The sequence below is a fragment of the Erigeron canadensis genome, chromosome 5 (genome assembly GCF_010389155.1).
Source record: "Erigeron canadensis isolate Cc75 chromosome 5, C_canadensis_v1, whole genome shotgun sequence".
Lineage (NCBI taxonomy): Eukaryota > Viridiplantae > Streptophyta > Magnoliopsida > Asterales > Asteraceae > Erigeron > Erigeron canadensis.
In genome coordinates, this window is record NC_057765.1 from 23,974,870 (window position 1) to 23,998,029 (window position 23,160).

Consider the following 23,160-nt stretch of genomic DNA (forward strand, 5'->3'; position numbering starts at 1 on the left):
ATGCCTGGTTTGTTTCTTGAAAGCCTGGATTGGCATTCTGCTGCTGTAGACCTGGGGTAATTAGCACTTGTCCCGGCATCTAGGATCCTTAGCAGTCTAGGTTTCAAGACCCTGGGTATTATTGGCTGCATAGTATTTCAGACCGCTATTATTCTAGCCATCCTTTGATATGTTTTTGAAAATTCCTCATACTTTGATCTGCTGGGATCTATTGTAATCAGCCTCTTATTCTTCGCAGGAGATGATTGAAACCTTGTATGGTATCACTTTATGCTTGTGTACCGTCATTCTGTTTCGATTAGCCATCCTTTCCCATATTTATAGGGGATTCGTGACTTACTCCCCAAGTAGGGTTTTTGATATGGAGTATATCATTTCTGAAAATATATGATACGGTATTATCTTTTCCCTTAAATGTGGGGATTATCGATAATTACGTATCTTTTCCTTATTTATCGAAGATTGAGTTTATCCTGGGCGTACCCTATGTGTTAGCGTCTGGGTGCTTGCGAATGGATCTTCATGACCTGGAGGTGTAAAGCCTTCGAAAAAGACTGTTGTCTACCAGATGTGGGGCCTTGCAGACCTGGAACCATCAGATCTGGAGGCTGTGTAAGAGCAAAGAAGAAATCTTTAAATATAAGGTTGCGTGAAGGCAGCGAGAAGATCTTCATACGTGGGAAGAGATCTTCGAGTCTTGAGAGAGATGTTCAATCTTCTACGTATAAGGTCGTGGCAGGCTGCAAAATAGTTTGGATCCTTTAGATCTAGGCCTTAAAAGGCTGCGAAAATGGTGAATCTTCTTAATTTGGGCCGTAAAAGGCTCCGAAAAATTTGGATCTTCAAAACCTGGACCGTAAAAGGCTGCGAATTGTGGATCTTTAAATTTTGAGCCGTAAAAGGCTGTGAAAATTATGGATCTTCGGAATCTTGGCCTTGAAAGGCTGTGAAAAATTTGGATCATCAAGACCTGGGCCTTGAAAGGCTACTGAAAATCTGGATCTCATGGATCTAAGCCTTGAAAGGGTGTGGAAACTCTAGATCTTCTAGATCTGGGCCCTCAAAGGCTGCTGAAAATTTGGATCTCATGGATCTAAGCATTGAAAAAGGGATTACATGATGATTTAGAAAAGGCGATTTCATAATGATAAAATAATAAGCGGTCAACAATTTGTGATTTGACATATTTTGAAAATTATTATGTTGACTCTGAGTGACGGTAGAACCTGGGTTTGTGTTCCCAGGATGGGGTTTGTGTTCCAAGGGTATTAGTATGAGATCCTGAGGTTTGTGTTCCCAGGGTATTGATATGAGATCCTGGGGTTTATGTTTCCAGGGATGGTGTATCATGGCCATTGAAGGATTAATCAAAATTGATCGTCCTTCAGGTTATCACCCCAGTTGCATGAAGGTGACGTAGGGTATTGATAATGCCGTCATGATTTTGGCGTATATATGCCTTCATCAAACAATGGTGTTGAAATGGAGGCAATGATGTTATTCCTGATGAAGGTGTTATGGGTGTTCCTCCAACGTTTTTGTTCAGATCTATGCTTGCATTGGTTTGGGCAAGGCCGGTTTGTGAGATGTTGAATCCGGGTGCTCCATTTGAATCATCCATGTTCTAGGATTAGGGTTTCGTGAAAAGGAAAAAAAAAACTTTTGTGATTTTGGTGGTTAATGGGTTGCAAGTAGAATGCGTCCCGTGGGTGGCGTCAATTGTTTGTACACCGAACCGGGGTCCTAGAACGGAGAGGATGAGGGGTTTAAGATTGTATGTTGGCGATTCCCTTGCGGTAAGGTGTGAGAACCTTTTGTACGCCAACTATGTGTAGTATGTGTATTGTGAATGTAGAGAATGAATAGAATTGTGTGTATTGTATCCCCTTTATAGGGTGAAGATGTCGTGTCCTCCAAGTAGGGTTTTCCCCTATTTGAGTAGATTTGTTGCCTGCTTTTGAGAAGATTCGTAGCTATCCAGCTTCTTAAGAGATAAGTATAAATCTCGTTATTGATAGAATGTGTATCCTTTCCTTAATAGTCGGATCCAGGGTAGTCTGCGTGTAGGCTCCGTAGTGAGGCTGGGTGGGTAACACCAACACGGGCTTACAACTCCATGTTCGTTCTCAATGACGTCTTTTGGAGCTAAATTAGATGAATCAATTAATTGTGGTCGTGGACCATACATTTTGCACATAATAGTGTTGCATATATTTAGAGTGTTGCATGTATTTACAGTCTATGAGTCAAAGTAACTTATTTACAATGCATGAGTCAAAGTAGAATTGTTGACTTTTTGTGCCAAAGTAATGTACACGGACAAGATATTTCATATTTACACCGTATAAGTTAATGTGTGAGTCAAATGCATGGCTCAAATTTGTATACATTGTAGGAGTCAAAGTAGTAACGTACGTACAACAATTTTTATTTATTTATATATACATGCTAGATTAAAACCTGTCCGTTGGATGGTAATATTATATTAACTAAAGCGGTAATATCATAATACGTTGATAAGATATGTTAACTTTAAAACTTGTACACCATTAAATATTATATTTAATAAGTTTATCAAAAAATATTTCAGTATCATGATTATCTTATATTTTTGAGTTTTAAGTTACATGCATAGCTACAAATATAACTTAAAATAATTTGTTTTTAGAATAAAATGTCACATAGTAAAAATCTAACTTGGCAAAAGAAAAGGAATGTCACATAAGTCCAAAATTACCCTTATATAGAAGGTAATGATAAATAATTTTAATTTTATAAATTTATTATTAAAGAAACAGCTAAACAAAATTTTTTTTATAATAAAGTCCTTAAAGTAATCATTTTAAATTACAAATCTATAACTAAAGAAAAAATAATTAATTGACAACACATTTTTTTACAAAAAATTTTAAATATTTTTAAATTTTAGCTCTTGTAAGAAAGACGTATAATTAACCACGAGTCCATGAATAAAACAAAAAATCTAAATATAATATTTGATTTTTATAAAAGTTGCATAATTAACTGAATTGACTGTAAGAAGGGGGGAAAATATGAAATGAAATCAATAAAAGAAATACCATAGAATCACAATAAGGCAAAAGGTAATATTTAAAAGACAAAATAATTAAGGTCAGTTATTATAGGTAAGCCATAAAATTTTGACTATAAATAAAGAATTTGACTAATATATGTGTCCACGTTTATGGAACCACAATATAGTTAATGGGATTGAAAAAAATAATCAACATCAGTTTTGCTTTGACGGATGGACACTTTGCTAGAATTTGTGTAGTTGTATGTTCAATACTCAGACGTAATGTTATTTTAAAGAAATACCATAAGCAATTTTTTATTTTTATTTTTAAGTGAACAAACGTAACGTTGTTTAAATCAGTTGTAATTATCACGATGTGGATATTTAAGGATGAGATGATGACATCTGAAATAACAAATTTTTAGACACAAAACTATATGAAATGGACACATAGAAAAAAATGCTTACATGGCAATCAAATGAAAAGGCCACATAAGATTATTCATATTCTCTTTTAGTTAGATCGAGAGATGACCCATTAATTAGATACAAAGTAACGTACACCTATTGAATCTATCTATATCTTCTCTATCTATCTATCTATATATATATATATATATATATATTTTATATATATAGTTGTGAGCCTGAATGAGGTTTGGCCCTCTTTATGATGTTAATTAAGGATTATCAATTTATGATTCTCATTGATGTCATGACTACAATTGCTTCATTTTTGGGTTCGGTGTATTATATAGAGTCTTCTGAAAATTTGCATTAACTCTTGGGATAGTTTTGCCTCATTAAAATTTGATTAATGTTTATTAAAAATGCAATCAGCTTTAATGTACAAAAAATGGTTCGGCTTCCAGATCCCCACTAAATCAGTTTCAATATGATTATTAATCTTATTTTTATCATCCTTCCTCCATTTGTTGGTATACTATTGATCTTGATATTGATTATTGATGCTCATCCGTGTCTTTCTTTTTTCTTACAGGCTTACTGTTAGAAGGTCTTGACAGATGATGATAATAATTCCAAGGTATTTTTTATTTATGAATGTTTCTAGGATTGAGATTTTGAGTGAATTTGAAAATGGTATCCAAATCTTCAATTTGTAGATTAATTCTATCATTCCTTTCTCTCTATCACAAATTCATATTATTCTTTCAAGTTATTCTCAATTCTGTATGGCTTTTCAGCCAAAACACATAATAGTTTGTATAAAGCTTTTTATTTTTGGAGGGCTTGCACTATATGTTTAGTATGAAAAAGATGCGACTTTACTTTTTGCGGGATCTGGATGTTCTATTTGGTATGGATGTGTTAGTTACTTAACTTTGATATATGTTATCAGTGATTTTTTTTTACATGATTATTCCAGGTACATGAAATGAATTGTAAGTCCTTTGTAAATATGAAACTTGATAAGCGGAATTAATCAAGTAATCTTAGAGAGAAATTTAGGAAGATTATTCTTTATTATTATGTTAAAAATGAGAGGGAAATACATATTTATATACAAAACAAATTTAACCGTTGCTAACTAACTTACTACCAAATTTACATATTGAGTCCCTACAGTTTCAACTTGTACAAAACTAATACAAAACTATTTATTTTCATATCCTCCTCTCAAGTTGGAACTTCCTGCAAACCAATCTTTCTGCTCAAAACTGAATGTTGCATATAACCAAGAGCCTTTGTCATTATATCTGCAAGCTGCAAATTGGTTGGTATATAAGCTGTTTGCAAGAAACCATCTTGAACCTTGTCTCTAGTAAAATGGCAATCAATATCTAGATGTTTTGTTATGTCATGGTGACATGGATTTGCTGCAATTTGTTGTGCAGCCTTATTGTCACAAAATAGAGTCAATGGGATCTGAACATTAATATGCAAGTCCTTTAGGAGGTATGTTAACCATATCAACTCACAAGTGGTTGCTGCCATACTCCTGTACTCTGCCTCTGTGGAAGACCTTGATACAGTGGCTTGTTTCTTTGTCTTCCAGGAAACTAATGAATGGCCCATAAATATACAATATCCAGTTAATGACTTCCTAGTCATAATACAGGATGCCCAATCTGCATCACTGAAACCTGTCACCTTGAGATTAGTTTGGACAGGATAAAACAGCCCTTTTGAGATTGAACCTTTTAGATATCTCAAAAGATGCACTACAGCCTTCATATGAGGTTCTTTAGGACTAGAAACAAATTGACTAAGATGCTGCACAGCATATGATATATCTGGCCTTGTTATAGACAAATACAGAAGCCTGCCAACTAGTCTCCTGTAAGATTCTGGATCAGGTATAGCCTCCCCTGCATCTAAAGACAATTTGAGATGTGTAGGGAGTGGAAAAGAAACAGGTTTAGTGCCAGTCATCCCTGCATCTTTCAACAAATCTAAGATATACTTCCTCTGATTAAGATATGTACCATCCTCAGTTCTACACAATTCAATTCCCAGAAAATATCTAGCCAATCCCAAATCTTTGATGGTAAATTTCTTATCCAATGCAGCCTTAGTCTGAATTATTTCTTCTTCATTACTTCCAGTGACTAATATATCATCCACATATATCAATGCCACTGTAAGACTGTCATTTGTGTTTTTGACAAAGAGAGAATAATCATTTTTTGATTGAACAAAACCCAAGGATATAAGAAATTTGGATAATTCTTGATTTCATTGTCTGGAAGCTTGTTTCAAACCATATAGGGATTTATTTAATCTGCACACTTGATTATGAGAATCCTTTGTGTAACCTTCTGGTGGAAACATATAAATCTCTTCATCCTCAAAGCCATGTAAAAAGGCATTATTTACATCTAATTGATGTAAAGGCCAACATTTTGCAGTAGCAATGGCAATCAACACTCTCACTGTAGCAGCCTTAGCAACAGGTGAAAAGGTATGTTTGTAATCTATTCCTTCCTTTTGATCAAAACCTCTTATCACCAGTCTGGCCTTGTACCTCTCTATTGTACCATCAGATTTATATTTAAGTTTATATACCCACTTAGAAGTGATGGCTTTGTGACCAAGAGGCAAATCTGTCATGACCCAAGTATCATTTTGTTCTAAAGCTGAAAGTTCTTTATCCATAGCATCTTTCCATTCAGGTATTTGAGAGGCTTGAATGTAATTTAAGGGTTCTTGTTGGGTCAAAACATTTGCTAAAGAAGCCACATAATCCTGAGGATATGAACTAAAATCTGAATTCTTGGAGATTGGATAAAGTGGTTGTGCAACTGAACAAGACACATTAGCATTTTTTGATGTTGACACCACAAAATCTTTTAACCAATTAGGAGCAGTAGTATTTCTGGCAGATCTTCTCAGTGGTGGAACAATTCTAGGAGATTGAATATGACTATTCGTATCCATTATTCCATTCAGATTCTCATTAGCAATCTCATTCTCATTCTCAAAACTTTCATTATTCATTTCCATATTTTGATTAATCTGATCACCATTCCCAGAATCCTTAACAATCTCCTCATTGGGAAAAGATATATCAATCAATGGAGTTTTAGAAGAAGGCCTAGAAATGTCACTTTGAGATTCCTTAAAAGGGAAAACAGTCTCATTAAAAGTGACATCTCTACTAGAAAAAACTTCCTTAGTCACCAAATTATACAACAAATAACCCTTTTGCCCTGGTGGATATCCTATCATAATGCATCTTTCACCCCTTGGTTCAAATTTATCTTTATGGGGTTTGTTGTTTGTAGCATAACACAGACAACCAATAGTTCTCAAATGAGCATATGAGGGACTCATTCCATGAAGCATTTCAAAAGGACTCTTCCAATTTAGAACTTTCATAGGCATTTTGTTGATTAGATAGGTGGCTGCTAAAATACAGTGGCCCCAAAACTTCTTAGGTAAACCAGCATTCAACTTGATTGACCCAGCAGTATCTAATAAATGTCTATGTTTCCTTTCTACTCTCCCATTTTGTTGAGGTGTATACACCATAGACCTCTGATGAACAATTCCTTTTGACTTAAACATGGATAACACCTCACTATTAATTATTTCAGTACCATTATCAGATCTGATGTATTTTGGAGTTTTATGGAAATGATTTTTAATGAAAGCAAGAAAACTAGACAAAATAGAGCACACTTGATCTTTTGTATGTAACAAATATGTCCAAGTGCATCTGCTATAATCATCCACAATAGTATAAAAGTACTGAGCACCATTAAGTGCAGGAGTATTATAAGGACCCCAAAGATCTACATGAACTAACTCAAAAGAACATTGAGAATTAGAATCACTTCTCAAGAAAGGTAGTCTATGCTGCTTAGACATCAAACAAGTATCACACATAAAATGAGACACATCAACATGCTTATAAGCATCAACATGAATTATTTTGGACATAGAAGTATGACCAAGTCTAGCATGAAACAATTCAACAGGAATTTTGGAATTGTTAGTCACTTGATTTACAAAACTAGTAAGAACAGGTAACAATGAAGCTGAGAAATTAGCATGAGGCAAGCTTGTTGAAGGTTTGCAGAGATAGAGTTTCTTGTGGCCCTTTCCAACAGTAATCAGTCGATTAGTTGAAAGGTCCTGGAAAGCAAACCAAGTAGGACCAAAAATAGCAATGAGAGGCTGAGAATTTAATAACTGACCTACTGACAAAAGGTTTACCTTAAAATCAGGTACATAGAACACATTTGTTAAAGTCAAATAAGGATTGATTTGAACCTGACCCACTTTGGTAACCATCTTGACTGTGCCATCTGGCAGACTCACTTTTATGGGAATTTTGAGGATTTTAATGGACTGTAATAATTTTAAGTGAGGTGTCATGTTATCTGTTGCCCCAGAGTCAGTAATCCAGTCATTTTCTATATCAATGTCTACCATACAAGACAAAGCATAAAGTCTATCATAGAAATCAAGACTGATATTGATACCTGCATGTGGATTAGATGAACCAGCCATATCCACATTGGATGCCAAAACCATATTCTTTTCTTTCATCAGCTTCATCATTTCAGAACAAACAGCTGCCACCAAATTTTGATCAAACTCACCTTTTTTCTCATCATGCAGCTCATTTTCATAGTTGAAATCAAATGGAGAATCCTTAAATCCCATATCAACACCCACTTGAGCTGCCATTCTACCTTTCTTGCTCTTTTTCCCTTTATACCAATCAAGATAACCTAATCTTTCAAAACACTGCTCAAATATATGACCATCTTGCTTACAATAAGTGCAATTTTTACTCTTATCCATTCTATGATCCTTTCTCTGGCCAAACCTAGCCTGCTGTTGATTAGCAAAGTAAGCAGAAGGATCTGGAACAATAGTTGTAACCTGTTTTTGTTTCTCAACTTGTTGCACAATGTAGTAGGCTTTATTAATGTTTGGCAAAGGATCCATTGACAAGATTTGATTCCTAACTGACTCAAAACCATCATTAAGTCTCATCAAAAACTGCATGAGCCTAGTTCTGCTCTCAATTTCTTGATATTTTTTGGTTATGCCACAACTGCATTCTTGCATTTTTCCACAAGTGCAAACAGGAATTCCATGTAGACTTGTCAATTCATCCCAAAATCTTTTCATCTTATTGTAATAAGCAGCCACTGAAAGATCTCCCTGACTGACTTTACTCAATTCTCTTTCAACATGGTAAATGAGTGGTCCATTACTTTGACCATACCTCTCACTCAATTCAGTCCACAATTCTTTTGCAGATTTAGCATAAAGAAAAGCTTCAGCTATTTCAGCAGTCATAGAATTCAAGATCCAACAAATCACCATATAATCACACCTAATCCATCTCCCAGAATCAACATGAGAGTCTGCTGGTTTTTCAGTTGAACCATTTATGAAACCTAGTTTCAATTTAGCACCAAGTGCCATCTGAATAGTACGACTCCAACCAAAAAAATTACTTCCATTGAAAGGTGTATTGGTTAGCATCATCCCTGGATGATCAGAACTAGCCAAGAACAGGGGATCATTGACTTGAGAATTATTATTTTGATTATTTATTCCTACAGAATGATCTGGAATAGCCATGATAACACTAATTGAAACCGTAAAAAAAACTGAATTTTCTTCCTCTCTTTTTTTTTATTATTATCAGTAATGAAATCAATTAGAAGTATGACGTCATCAATCAATTAGGTTGAAATCAAAACCCTAATTGTAACAAGAATCAAGTAATTGATTAATTGAGAGAAGAAAGATTGCAAGAATGAGCACCGTAATTGGAATAACACCAGAAAAGATCAGAAAAAACTTCCAAATCAAAATCCCCAAAGCTTGATTACACAAGAATGACGGTTTCCGGCAACAATATGATCGGAATAATCACCGAACACGATGAAAACATCTCTAATCCTTGCGCTCTGATACCATATGAAACTTGATAAGCGGAATTAATCAAGTAATTTTAGAGAGAAATTTAAGAAGATTATTCTTCATTATTATGTTAAAAATAGAGGGAAATACATATTTATATACAAAACAAATTTAACCGTTGCTAACTAACTTACTATCAAATTTACATATTGAGTCTCTACCGTTTCAACTTGTACAAAACTAATACAAAACTATTTATTTTCATAGTAAATACAAGACATTTGTAGTTATAGTATTTTTTTCCTCGTGATAATCACAATTGTAACTCAGCAAATTTCAGATTAAGATGGAATGTGCCATGTAAACCTACCAATGTGATAACAGTTCATGGTGCATCATAGACAGTTCATGGTGCATCATAGAGTAACTCTCTCAGTTATTAATTCTTCTGCAAACCTTAATCTCAACTCCACCAAAGGTGCTTCTTCTCCATTTGCTCACTTTTCTCATTCGCTATACATTCATAATTCATAATGCATGTATATTCATTGAATGTGTTGTTAGAAAGAGTATTAGATTTTTGGATTGTACGGTTGTAGTTTCTAATGTGTAGTCTCATTGGTTGTTGGAATATTATGGTAAAGGTGCAAGTTGATTTCCATCTTTTTTATTTTTACTAGGAAATCGATTCATGTTATGCAACTCAAGTGTTTGATAAAATGCCTCAATGAGACTAAATTAGTCACTTTTTTTCTATTGATTTTAGATTTAATAACATTTAGTTAAATGGTTTTTTGTATATGTTTTATTTTATTTGATGGGTTTAAGTGTAATTAAATCTGGGTTGTTAGTGATTCGTTATCAAATGGTTTACAACATATAACAATCAATAGATAGAAATTTTAGAGAAAAGGTGAGCTTTTTTATTTGAGCGGATTCATGTTCCAAGTTTGTGATGATCGAGTTTAAAACTTAACTGCCCGGTTCATATCAGTTTCAAGATATTGAATTTGCTTTATATATTGGTTATTTTCTCCGTATAGGTATGAGCATTGAGAAGGTTCTACAGGTATGAAATTTGTGCCTCCCTCGTTTCTTTATAAATGTAATATAGTATGCATGCTTCACAATTGACATGGTTTATGTATAACTTCTTTTAGTTGGTTAATTAAATATTTGATTAGTTTAGAAGGCAACACAAATATTTTATCCGGATCTTATACTATAAATTGTTGTTGAAGTATGATGAAGATTTTAATGTCGAATTCAGTGATTTAGATGACGGAAATAAGTGGTTTGCAAATGATCAATTAAACCAACCACATAGAGACTGTAATCATGAAAAAACTGTCACCTTGATCAACCTTCAAAGTGGCCAGAAAGATGACAGTTTGAAAATTGGCCAGTAGCCAACAAACCCGGGCCAAGCTGCTTTCAGGGTCGTATTATCTGTCCACCATCCTGAGAAGGAGAAAATGGGTGGCGAAGATAGTCACTTCATTTGTTATGACGGAGCAAGCAATTGGTGTAGCCGATGGTGTATATGGTTTGACTGATCCTGGTATTGACCATCTCGAGAAAGAGGAAAGGGTGACAAGGATACTCACTTCATTTGTTATGATGAGCAAGCAATTGGTGTAGCTGATGGTGTATGTGGTTGGTTCTGGTATTGCTGGAACATATGCATGAGAGCTTATGTCTGACTCGGTAAGTGCAGTGCAGGATGAACCTAGGGGTTCTGATGATCCTTCCAGGGTCTTGGAGAAAGCTTACACATAAACTAAAGCCAAAGGATCCTCCGCTTTCATTGCTGCACTCACCAATAAGGTATATTGCTGCACTCACCAACATGTTTTAAGCATTCCGATTGAGTTATATTTTGGTTTCAAATATTTTGAGTAACTTATTTTCTTTCCCATGGTCTTAATGCCATTAATTTGGGTGATAGTAGTTTTATGGTAGTTAAAACTTTGTTATACCGTTTTCCAATCCCTTGCACAACTACACAATCTGAAAATGGAAGTAACAGTGATTTTCCGAGCTCTGGTCAGGTTTATCGAAGTTCTCCTTCCATCGAAATAATTCACTTTCAATTCTTTTTAAAAAAATTATTCCTGATTGGTTATACATATGTTGATACTATGCCACTTCTACTTTTGGGATTTTATATTAGAAATTCACCAGTATAAATGACATCTATCAATTTTTTTTCCTAAAAATGACATCTCCCATTTGTGTCTCTCTCTTTTCAAATTTTATTAATCACTTGCTCTTTAATTTCATGCACTTGGATTTCTTCAAATTTTGTTTTCCATCTACTGAGATATCGTTGATCTCAGATTTCTATCTCAAAAGTTATTATTGGGTAATGTTTTCTTAAATTGGTACTTTCGATTTCTTCAGTTGTTGTTAATGTATAACTCTCATAGAAACTGAGTTTGTTCACTACACACGAGTTTCTTAACACAGACTTTGTGCGTAAGCTATAGAATAAAAGATCACCAATTTTGAAAATCACTGTTGTTTATAGTGGGTTTCTTGGAACATTAGCCAACTTAGGGTATTAGGTATCCAAATTTATCCGCTTGGGTTCGTTATTAGTTTCACAGTAACTCAAAGTGCAGATTATAGCTGGATTGGTGGAACAAAAACTTTTAGATATTTTTGCTGATTAAACGTTATTTGAAGATTTGTTATTTGTTCATGGCGCACACAATCAATTCCGACCAGGGAATTTAGGTGACATGCTCCTCTAGAATTGGTATAGTGGAAGAGGGAGGCGTGTCGGGGGATGGGTAAAAGAACAATAAAAAACATGCCTCACTTCATTTCTCATCTTTATCTTTACCACCTCTAGGTTTCGGCTCCAATTAGATGTCATGGACGGCACTGCCCATACTGTTCGTTATGTGCTTTGTCGAGACTATGGAAAAACTGGCGAAGACCAGTGCAACTGTGCAAGTGCATTGCTTAATGGGAAGGCGGGTTTTGTATTCTGTACTCATTACATTAACAACCTGCACCATGTGTAAGAGGATACACTTGATGACTTAGCTCTGCCGCTGTGCATATCAGGACTGGTAGCTACAACACCCCACCCTTGAGCTGAGATCTAGCACATATTATCAGTATGAGGAGTATGAAAGCTAGACAAAAGTTAACTTTTTTACTATAGAACTTTAGTTCTCCTGCGGAAAAAATAAGAGTGGAAAAGCACCATTGTTTCTAAAGCGAAATGAATCTGAAATCCAACACTATATTTTAAGTCTACTCCACGGCTCCCTGAAGGTTCATTTTCATTTTCTTTTTTTTTTTAATTTTAATTGGAGGGTTACTTGGATAATCGACATGTCGTGAGTAAGAATAAAGCTACAGAAGGTTAGATACTGTTCTCCTACATAGTATATAACATCCAACAACTGACCCCGTGATTGTGATTGGGACTAAATTGTGTATATGTTTATTCCTTGAGAAAATATTAATTTTCATGGTCGGGTATAACAATTGACCTGTGATTTTGTTTGAGCCTAAATTGTGTATCCATTTATTTGTTCTTTTGCAGAAAATATTATAAAAGTATCGAAGGAAAAGCTACCTAAAAGGCACTCTGGCAATCCTCGAGGTACATCTCACCTCATAACGGGTATCTGATTTGATTCATTGACACAATTGATATGTATCTGTTTTGAGAGGATCATGTATAGCTATAATAATACCGCTATATTATTAACCAATTAATTTTTACTTTTGTGGTTAGGTGTGTCATCAGTAGCGATCAGTACAAAATCAAATGCAGGGGGTACCCTCCCGAAAAAAGCATCCACCTTCTGATCTTGAGTCTTTCAGAAGAAGAAGAAAATAAAAGATCACATTTAGACTTTATTGACCATTATGTTATTGTCACTAATCATGCTATATCATATGTCCTTTGGCATATAACACATAGTACTAATATCACATTAACATTTGTCAAAAAATTTCCAGACATCTATACAAGGACATTGACAGGGGATATGGTAATGTGATAGCACGATTCTCGAGTCCTTGACATTGATGCGTTATACTATCCTTTCTTTTACCGCCATTTTCAAGGGAACCGGAAAAAAGCAAGATACTGCCATCACCCGTGCTAGCACATTACAAAGTGATGAGGTATGTCTTTCTGTACTCTAAACTTTAATAGAGGAGATAGTATATATGGATCGGTTGGGTAAAAGCGAATTATGGTCAAAATGCTAAAGGTAATAGCTTTTTGTTTGGGTTGCGATCGCGTTGGTTGACCCATAAAGGTTTTATTAAAATTCATATTTAGATAAACCTTTCAGATTGAAACTTCATAACCCAAGCTAATGCCTTATTGGGGTTTAAAGGGATCATATTTAATTCCAAAGTTTCAGTTTCATTATCCAATCAATGGAGTTATATTTGGCATTTGAGTGATTCTGATGATGACGATGATTATTAGTAGTCAAACAGAAAGGATGTTTACATTTGATTTATTAATATTTATTAGTGTGTATAATGCCATAAGATATCTTTATAAGCTGACCCAGATTTGCAGATAAATTAGAACGTGCAGATAGTTAAGGAGATGACAGAGATAAAAAACAAGCTGCCTTAAGTAATGCTCCTAACTAGATCATGAACACAAACTAATTTACTTGCAAGGATTTGGTGATGGTGAAGCATATCAACTTCTGAACAACCATGAGTATTATGTAATATTGACCATTTTGACCCATTTACTTATGAAAGGGTTATTCCCGTTTGTGGTTTCTATCTCTTTAACAAGTGAAGTTAAAAGCTTTCGCGTAAATGGATATGGGGTTGGTTTCTTTATATCCGTTCTGTAATTATTATCAAGTTAATACGAATTGGTCAAACGTGTCATACGGTTCTAAATTCACCAAAAGTGTATGGATATGCATACAAACTACATTAGCTTATTGCAAAAATGTATTAGTGTGATGTTTAAAACCACTTATAGTGTCTACCTTAAATTTGCGCTAAGTAGTTGACAAGTGGGCTCTTAGACTGTCAAGGGTGGTTATAGGTGTGTCGAGTTGATTACTTCAGATTGTGGGGTTGGCTAACCGAATTTGAAAAGTGAAACATAGTTGGGCGCAATGTGTGTCTGACCGAAGGAGCTGCACGTTATTTAATTTCCCAGCAGGTGGCTTTGTGTTTTGTTTGTACTAAATAATAGTATGCCTTAAGGTTTGTTTGGTGTCCCACATAGGTTTGTTTATCTTAGGACCTTTCTTTGCACCTCAATCTTACCTCTCTCCCAATTGGCATTAAGACATTGATCATACTGTTGTCCAAAAATAAACGCCTGTTACTGAGAAAAAATGGACAACTAAATGATGTTGGTATAATGTTACAAAAAATAATGCATTAGCCAAAAAGGAATTAGTCCATCACAATTGTGTTCATGTAAACTCCTTTAAATATAAAATGAATGCTAACATGGGAGGTTTGATTTTTCAAGTGGAACAAAAGCTATCAGACATGGATTTCCAGATTGCTGACAAACAGATACACGGTGGTGGGACAAAGCCGACAGAGACACAATCTGAACCCATAGATTTTTTTGACTCAATGAACACAACAAATAAAAAACTATTTATTTGTTAAGGAACGAAAAGTAGAAATGTAGAATCTATATCTATAAATGAAAAATTGGATACTTCTCATTTGTTTGACGATGAGTACTTTGATGGAATCTCAAAAACGTGTATCGTAGATGTTTTTACCCGGTCGTGCATAATACGAGACTGCACTATATACATTACATTTGGAGTTAATTATATATGATTTATAGATATTAATAATATCACTATTATAAATATATAACTTCAATTAAGCTGGATGATAAAAAGGTAAACTATATAAGCAAACATTTGTTTACTTATGTTTTTTATCCAACATCATTTACATTACATTTTCTAATAATCATGATTGGTGTTGCATCGTTGTTTCTACACAACCAATAGTAGTTTTGTTATACCATTGGAGCTAATAAAAAATAGCATTACGCCAAAGTAGCTGCCGATGTGGGATTGAATCTCTAAATCGTCGCTCAAAGACATTTACCCATGCCTACATTGCAGACCCACTTACCTAGCCGTGCATCGTATGGGTATACACTCTACTTGTATATAAAAAACTTGTAAGTATACAAAACTTATAATTAAGACACACTCCGTTGAAACTTAACTTTCTAACATTTATAGTCATGTATTATATATATAGAACGCGAGAACCAATTTGGGCCATTGATTTTGATCTTGATGATATTTAATTTTCTCTCTCCTCATTTTCACCCAATTCATTCAAATGGTTTTATCTCACAAACCGTACATCGTTAAACGAAAAAAAAAGCATGGGTAGTCTTAAAATTTCGTGTTTTTTCATTAGAGATGCGACTTGATATACTTTTGACAAACTTTTAAATTTCGATTTTTTTTTAATATTTTTTTTTAGCGATAATCCTACACATGTGCAGGTAAAAAAAAAATTCGAAAAAAAAAAAAATTTTCGAAATTTAATAGTTTGTCAAAAGTATATCAAGTCGCATCTCTAATGAAAGAGGACAAAATTTTAAAACTACCCATGGTTTTTTTTTCGTCTAACGATGCACGGTTTGTGAGATAAAACGTTTTGAAAAATTTGGATGAAAGTGATATGAGAGAGAAAAAAGGAGATGAGATGTGTGACCCAGATTGGTTCTCGTGTTCTTTTTTTTTATGGTTCTCAAAATAACTTTCCTCTATATATATATATATATACTAGCCCGGTGCCCGCGCGTTGCGCCGGCTTTACGGTGATCACATACGAAACATGCAAGAAAAACAAAAACAAAGACATCGGTGGGGATTTGATTCCGGCGCCGGCGACATCAGAAGAAAAATAAAGAAAGACACCCGTGGGTTTTTTGTTTGTGTGGATATGTGTTTCTAGGATGTGTGTGTTTTTTTTGTGTGGAAGGGTAAGTTTGAAACTTTAGAAATAAAGTGGGGGTACTTTGGGAACAAAAAATATGTTGAATTTCTTAAACTAAATCCTCTTTATAAGGGATTATATACATATATATATATATAAGAAGGGAATATGAGGCTGTTAGGCACCTAAGTTGGGAGAAAAACCCCTCACATACCTTTTTTTAAACCATAAACATCATGGGGGGCAAACATTTATTCAAAATATTAAAATATTGGTATGTGAAGGGTTTTTCACCCAAATTAGATGCATAACAGTCCCATATTCAACAACCATCTTTTTACTTCGGAAGTGCTAAAAGTTGCCACCTACTTTAAGTAGTGTACTTGGGAGTATTCATTTTTATTTTATTTTTTGTTAGGGGGGCTTTTTACTTGAAAAGTACCTTAACCTGTCACCTTTTACTTTATTGGGGATCGAAAAAAAAAAGAGTCTTATGTTGGGGACAAAAACCGGCTAAAACACCTTTGTTGGGTCTACCATCAGGTAGCCAGTCATTTTTTTTATTTTCATTTTTAAAAAGATGAAATGGATAATCTGAGCAATTGACTTGTTACTACCACGTCGTATTCCAGTATAATAATCATATTTTGGGGATAAAATTTATAAAGTGGTGAATAAAGGCAACAGAAGAAACCTCTTTCTTTCTTATCTTCTTCTTCTTCTCCATTGAAGCTCAAACTCATATATACTGCTTTCCTTTCCGACGACAATGGCGTCAATGGCGCTCGCCGTTACATCAATTCCGATCACTTCTTCAAACTCTCCTTCACCAGAAAACTTAAAATCAAGATTACACCTTCAATTCTTCGAATTAAGTCACAAAAGTCGTACCAAAATACTCACAAAAGAATTCCGAACTAACCTTGACCAACAATTAAACCGATCTATGGTACCAAAACACTCGCCGGAAAATGTGAAACCCTTGCCAGAAAACTTAAAATGCCGATAACTCACATGTATCTTCGAATTAATGCATGAAACCACCACGAAACTGTTCAAGACATGATTCCGCACAAACCCTAGGTGAAAGAAATCTGAAAAAAAAGTTCGCCGGAAATTCAATCATCAACAAAAATCAATAAATCGGAAAACTGAATACATCAAACTGATCAGTTTTTCATCTTGAGTAAAACCTGATAATTTTCTAATTGATTCGATCAACAACATGGAGGAATATGAAGAGAGAAGTTTGAAGCAAAAGATGTTGTTTCTTTTTCACTTGCAACTTCTATTTCTTCTCCCTCTATCTCTCTCCCTTTTTCTGATGATGATGATAATGAATAATGATGATGATGATGATTTTTCCTTTCGATTTGCCTTCAGGTGTGTGTATATATATAATATATATATATATATGCAAATGATATTCTGAAAAACATACCGGATCAAATAGATACTACAAATGATATTCTGAAAAGTGGGGTCCACATGAATATTAAAATGTATAACCGGTAAAAATGTCACTTAGCCAGTAAAAACCCAACAAAGGTGTTTTAGCCGGTTTTTATCCCCAACATAGAACTTTTTTTTGTTCGATCCCCAACAAAGTAAAAAGTGACAAGTTGAGGTACTTTCCAAGTAAACCCCCCCCCTTTTTTCTTACTTTAAAGCAGTGCGTTTCATTACACTTTCTCCTATTATTTTCTCTTTTTCTTTTTTAGTACTCTCTTTTTAAAATTTTCTATAAAGAAACTTTTTCCTTTTGATGAATCATTCTTTGCTTTTCAAATTCATTTCAAAAGACCTGTTATACTACGTACCTTCTCATATTCTTTGTTTTTCTAACTTCAAAACCAAATGCACCATTTCTCTTAGTCTTTGCTTTATATTTTTGAGTAACGAGGGAAAGTGTCCGCACATTGCGGCAGTGAGATGGTAAGGGTGATAGCTCATAGGAGGTGATAAGTCATAGAGTGTGATAGCCAAATGTTTTATCCGTACGGGCTCCGCCCTCGCATTTAAAAATTTGAAGAAATTATATCGAATGACATCTCTAATGAAAGAGCATGAAATTTTAAGAACACCCATACAATTTTCATAATTTATCGATATACGGTTTTTGAGATAAAAGATTATAAATGAATTAGATGATAAGATAATTTATGGAGGAGAGTGAAAAAAAATGAGTGGTTGAGATTTGAGGAGAGAGAAGAAAATGAGTGGTTGAGATTTAAGGGTATTATAGGTATATTAGTTAAGGATTTTTAAATTAGTGAATAAAAAAGAAGGGTATTTTAGGTATTTCAAATCATGAATTAAGATTTTCAAAAAAAGGCAAAATGCTTTATAAGATAGTATAGATATTTGGGTTAATTTTACATCGACGCCACTCTTTATGTTCAGTAACGACCAATTATGTTTTATTTATAACATTAATAAAGTTCCTTTTATACATGGTGTAACAAGCCTCTCTTTTATATTATATATATGCTAGATATGTTGTCTATGATCCCACAAACCGTAATTATGTTAGTAGCTAGTGGATACTGGATAATGCTCCTAAATTAACAATCTCAAGCTATAATTGAGTTCTAAATCAAACTTAATAAAATACCATTAAACAAATTTTTTATTGTTGATCAATAATGTTACATAAATAATTGCATAAAGTTCACAAGTTGTGATAACAACCAAAAATCCTTATAAATATCCAACATTTCAAAAACAAAGCTAATTAGAGTATCTGTGAACATAAATATATAATGACTATCTCAATAAATTATTTATAAATCTTTATGTAAATAAAAATGCTTGAATAATAATAATAAGTATATATATATATTATGTCCCACGATGTCACAATATACAAGGGTATAAAGGACACAGAACAGTTGTAAAGGGGGGTGAATACAACTTTTCTTTAATTCTTAACTAACTTTAAAAAAAACATTTTGAAGACTCAGATTATAATATAAGCAATGTACGCAATAAGAATCAATAAAACAGTCTAGCAATAAGCAAGTATTCTTGAACACAGATTGTGGTTTTCAAATGTAATCCTTTATTCAGATAAAATCTATACAAAGAATTACAGGGTTGTTGCGGAAACAAGATAACCTACAAATATCTAAAAAACCCTTGAAATGACAAACAACAATCAAAAAGTTCTAGCTCAAGAGAAGCAGCCCAAGCTGACTTCTTACAGACTAAGTTGTGTGTAAGAGCACAGAGAACTTGTATGAAGAATGATTCAAAGGAATGTCACCCATATGCATACAAGGAATGTGGCTTTTATAGGCGAAAACCATTCTTCTCTTGGTATCCAATTAAGCCACGCATTATTTTTCTGTTGGACAATCAAAGGAATATTGTATCGTGCCTTCATCGTACTGTGGTCCCCAAAACCCGCAGCACATCATTTTGATCCTCCAATAAGAATATGGACACACATATGTATTTCTGTCACCACCCTAGATTCCAGGAACCTTCCTGGTCACGTCATTTGTCCTTATCAACAAATCTAGGTTGTTATCTTCACTTGATTGTCAGACACAGATTGCTCGTTTGTCAAGAGCAAATCTGTCTAAGTGTTTCCAAGCTGACTGCTAATCCCAAGCTGTCTTCCACTAACAACTTGATCTTTTATCTTCAATCCTCCTCTTCGACTTGGACTGAATGCTATAACCATTTGATGCAGCTTGAATAACAATTGCTTCCATAAGATAAACAATTATAAAGTATGAAGCATGATCTGGTTCAGTTACAGATCGCAATCTGTGTCAGCTTAGTTTAACCCAGACCAGATTACAAGATCCAAAAGATTTCTAAGTGTTTATAAGTCAGATTTGTCATCATTAAATTTACAATTAACATTAAGACTCAACATATATATATATATATATATATAAGGTAACACTCCGTGAGAACACTCTTAAAATAAGAACGGTGAGAACACCTTGAAAACATCATTTTGATGTACTAAAAGTCCATAAAACTAACATAGTGCATAACTAATTATCATTATTTAAGTGATTAACAACACATTCATCCGTCAAAATTGAAATAATCATGTTTTTTGTTTTGTGTATCCATCTTGGATGCATATTCATCAGAATGATGCATCCAACAAAAAACGTGATTTTTTCGTTTTTGATGAATCATTGTGTTGTTAAGCACTTAAATAATGATAATTAGTTATGCACTATGTCAGTTTTATGAACTTTTAATGCATCAAAATGAAGATTTTAAGGTGTTCTCACCGTTCTTATTTTAAAACTGTTCTTATTTGATTGTCCCTATATATATATATATATCCAAAATACATAAGGTTTTGGATAATGGATTATGTGACAAAAAAAGTACAAAATGTACATACATGCATGCATACCTACAGTTATATATATAAACATATACATGGAAACACCTTTGTACCATAAGTGCCTAATAACTAGTACATTAAGTATTTGTGCATGAACGTATACATACAAGATATACATACATACAAAACAACTAACCAAAAACAAAACTCCCTTTCAAATGTTGGAACACATTTCGACCCTCCCCATTCCCAAACGAATTCCACCAGTAGATGATTAGTTGGCTTGAATTATTCCAAAGTACATGATACTTACACACACCTATATTGTACATACGTTTTAAATAAATAAAAAATTCTTCCATTTCCACTCCCCAAACCGTCCACCCTTCGCAATACCATCCCATACAATCAAAATTATTCTAGCACTTTTATTCTCTAGGAAAGATTATACACAATAACTCTCAAATATTTTACACTTCCAAACACACACTAATCTATTTTCTCTCTCAAAAACTCTTCCTCTTGTTTGCCTTGTTCACGGCTCAAAAAGGGCAAGAAAAAGGCATGAAAAATCATACTTAATCTATAATAATAATAAGGGTTGTTACGGATTAAGCAAGGGTTGATTCAAGTAAGGATTAAGGGTTGTTTTAGGCTTGGAATAAGGGTTATTTGGAGCATAAACGGTCACGAAAATTCTGCATTTTTTCATCTTCAAAACCAAGTTCATCAAGGGTATAAATTTTCATCTCTTTGTTAGATTAATCTTGTTTTTATTTATATTCAAAGATCTTTATTAAAATTTTATATTTTCTTCTTGTTTTTTTTGAAAAACACACTTGATGAGGGCTAGTTGATAGAGTCTTTTCCCTCATGCTCATGCATGTCGAAATCTTGGAAAAAGATTCAAGGATTCAACAAGTTTAAGACCTAAAAGTGTTGTTATATATTAATAGCTTGTAAAGTGACTTTTTGTATGAAAGATGAATACATTTTTATATATTTTGATAAATTTATTTCCGTGATTTTTCAATAAAAAGTATCTTTCATATTGTTAGATGAAAGATTGATAAAGATTTGTATTGAAAATGATAAGATAAATGCATGCATGTTAGATCTAAGAAAGTTGAATCTTGTTGTTAGATTATAAGATGGATATGGACTTGTTTTGAGTGAAAAATATGATAATCTTGAGCATAATATTCTGGAAATATTGATGAAATAACAAAGATATAAAGCTTGGAACAAAACATGTGAAAATGAGCTAAAAATCATAAACCGAAATCATGCAAAAAGGCATTTTGAGCACACACATGCACCATAATCTAATAATCACCAAAATCTCTTAAAGTTACTATTTATCTATTTCTCTACATTACCATTTATATGTATTAATACCACCATCTATCTAAATCTATATACCATACGAATGAAACACACACACACACACATATATATAATTTATAGAAATACTTTTAAAAAATTTATATAACTTAAACAAATCGTTTGGATTAATGCACCACTTAGCCCCGCCTTGACTGCAGCCGGAGATCTCGACGATAAAAAATTAAACAAAAAGACCACCATCGTGGTCGGAGATTTGTAGGGGGTGGTTTGTCGGAGATCTACAAGATTTTGGGGGGCTTTTTGATTACTTGTTTTACGACCGTCGTGAAGGTGGTGAGCGCCAAACAGTGTCTATGGCCCGCAAACGACGATATGTTGGATTCAATCAACATCTCCAACCCGTTCTTTAGTTTTCTTTCTTTTTCTTTAGATCAACCCTCATTTATAAGTTTGATTTTTAGTTCTAATGATATGCATTAATAAATGTAGGATTTATGTAGTGATAAATGGTTTTGTGGTTTAAAAATTTCAAGTTTGGGTATAGAAATACTTTGGTTTTGATATGAACTTCGATTGACACCCAAGTTCATTTGTTTCTTTTTTTTTTCAATAATTTGTTTTTGGTTATAAATATTATTTAGAGTTTGTTAATGGTTAATTGGTGATGATAATGATGAATTCTATGGGTTAAAAAAGAAAAAATATATATATATAGAGAGAGAGAGAAAGAGAGAGAGAGAAAGAGTGAAAGATTTAAATATAATATCAAAAAATATCATATTTGGTCACTTAGTTACGAAAAAGACTGAATACCCCTCATGTGAATGATATGTAGGGCTAACGAAGGAGAGTAGACGGTCAATAAGTCAAATAACCAAATAGGAACCTTATTCCTATAAAAAATTGACCTTGAGGTTTCAGATTTTCGAGAATGAAACTTTGATTATTTGTGTAAACCATAGGGACAAGTCGATAACTCTAACTATAAATATAAATTACTAAGATAAATATTTTTTTAAAAGAAGCAAATACCGGAAATAAATTTTGACCCTACGAGAAGCCACATGAAGGCACAAGAGCCACCACTTGCACTACCAATAGGTCCCATTACACCACGTGACGTACCTAAAACAGCATACGTGGCACAATCCTACAACAGAAA

The 23,160-nt window shown here is 33.7% G+C and overlaps 1 long non-coding RNA gene across 2 annotated transcripts; it reads left to right on the forward strand.

The window, feature by feature from the left end:
• The first annotated feature begins 12,249 nt into the window (after positions 1-12,249).
• On the forward strand, positions 12,250-14,211 carry LOC122601987. Of its 2 annotated transcripts, XR_006324136.1 has the most exons (4): positions 12,250-12,676; positions 12,951-13,010; positions 13,146-13,540; positions 13,950-14,211. It is a non-coding gene; the product is annotated as an uncharacterized LOC122601987 (long non-coding RNA). The 2 variants fall into 2 exon arrangements; XR_006324135.1 differs by having other exon boundaries at positions 13,146-14,211.
• The last annotated feature ends 8,949 nt before the right edge of the window (positions 14,212-23,160 follow it).